Source organism: Frankliniella occidentalis, unplaced genomic scaffold, assembly GCF_000697945.3.
Source record: "Frankliniella occidentalis isolate FOCC.00 unplaced genomic scaffold, Focc_3.1 Scaffold312, whole genome shotgun sequence".
Lineage (NCBI taxonomy): Eukaryota > Metazoa > Arthropoda > Insecta > Thysanoptera > Thripidae > Frankliniella > Frankliniella occidentalis.
In genome coordinates this window covers 26,166-27,967 of record NW_026267437.1, presented here as the reverse complement: position 1 = coordinate 27,967, position 1,802 = coordinate 26,166, and the positions used below count along the sequence as shown (strand labels likewise).

The window sequence follows — 1,802 nt, the reverse complement described above, 5'->3', positions numbered from 1 at the left end:
CCCGCGCCCGACGATTTTTGTTCTTCTCCTTCCGGTCTAGCCGAGCCCTGGAGTACCCTACTAAGACTGTCATCTTATGGAAATCCCAAGACATTTATAATAGCGTAGCGTTTAAGAAACGGTACCGAGAGTAGGGGGTCTCTCTACCCACTGGCAGAGGCCTAGGGGCAGTCTTGGGAACTGTTCACAACGTGGGGATTTTAAAATCCGCAACGCCTCCCACCCCCACCACTTCCGTACCGCCGTGGCGGGCGGCCAGGAGGACACCGCCTGGCGGAGCCTGCCCTCTGGCGGCCGCTCACTCCTCTGTGTACCCAACTTCGCGCCAGTCCGCAAGCGTCCGCCAGCCCAGCCGGACGTCTGACGTGAGGCACTGGAAGGCGCCAAAGAGGGAACGCGGTCGTCTCTCCTCCCACCATTGACTCGGTAAGTGCCGACACAAATCTGTGTGCCGACAAGGCGCAGGGGCCTGCTCAGGAACCAGGCAGGCGAACGAACAGGCGGTGAACGCGTGAACAAACGGGTGCGGGGAACGAACGGGCTCCATTGGCTCTTGTGGCGCGTTCGACGCTCCCGTTCGCTCATCCACCTAGTCCGTTCGTATGTTCTATTCTATAACTTTGTTCCTGGGACCCCTCTAGGGGATGGGTGTGGGAAAGAAACGAAGCAGAAAACACATGTGCACATTTTGTGGTGGGGATAGGCTACCTGGCCCGTTCCTGCCAGGGCGAGAGAAGAACAAAAACTCCAGAAATGATATGAGAAGTTTGTCGCCCGAAAGAGACGCGTATGCGCGTATGATCAATTTACGCATTGAGAACCCTTGTGTTCGATGTTTAAAATGCATTTCTATCAATTTTATACTACGACAATGCTACATGAGTAATAACAGAGGTCAAAATCAGCGTTCGTGTCTCTTACGGGCGACGAACTTCTCTTATTACTTCCGGAGTTTTTGTTCTTCTCTCGCCCTGGCAGGCACGGAACAGGTAGCTTATTCTCGATCACCGTTCACTAAAGCATTCCGCTGAAGCTAAAATGCAGCAGAATGCAGGGAAGGAGAAAACGGAAATCGCTATGCCCTAACATGGTGACTTCCGTTTTCTTGTTCCTCGCATTCTTCTGCATTTCAGCTTTACCGGAATGCTTTCTTGCGCTCGGCCTGCGTGAACCTTGCGAAGATAGACCCTTGCTCTCGGCTTCGTGGAAACGAGAAGGCTGACAAGCTAGATAAGCTAGGTCTCGCGTAACAGGCTTCACAAAATTTTTACTAAACACTTTTTAGGCTGAGACGCGCCTTGGGCTTATCGACTCAGGTTTGCAGCTTTGACACCCGAGTCCCGAATCGTGCCGCAGGCTTACAAATCTTTCCGGTAAAGCAGAAATGCCGAACAATGCATGTAACAAGAAAACGGAAGTCGATTTCCGTTTTTTTCATCCCGCACTCTTTAGCATTTGAGGTTTACCGAAATGCTTTACAGGACATTTCTATGGTTCTTAGCACGCCCTTCTGCTTTGTAAAAGCTATCCCGCGGGCCTATGCAAACGACCTCGTGTTAGAGACTTCAAATAAAGCATTCCGGTAGAGCTGAAATGCAGAAGAATGCGGGGAAGAAGAAAACGGGAATCGCTATGCTTGAACATAGTGACTTCCGTTTCCTTCTTCTCCGCAGTCTTCTGCATTTCAGCTTTACCGGAATGCTTTATAGAGTATTTCAATGGAGCGCTGGCCGGAACAAAGAATAACAAAAACGGATACAGCGTTGGTGGGGGCGGGCGCGCGGAGGAGCGGAGGGCGGGTG

At 51.7% G+C, this 1,802-nt stretch overlaps 1 long non-coding RNA gene across 1 annotated transcript in view; it reads left to right on the top strand.

Annotated features, from left to right (window-relative positions):
- Positions 1–1,802, top strand: part of LOC127751029 (uncharacterized) — a 36,875-nt gene that overhangs the window by 11,061 nt on the left and 24,012 nt on the right. The window contains exon 2 of the long non-coding RNA XR_008011946.1: positions 91–426. This is a non-coding gene — a long non-coding RNA (uncharacterized LOC127751029). The remainder of the gene's footprint in view (positions 1–90; positions 427–1,802) is intronic.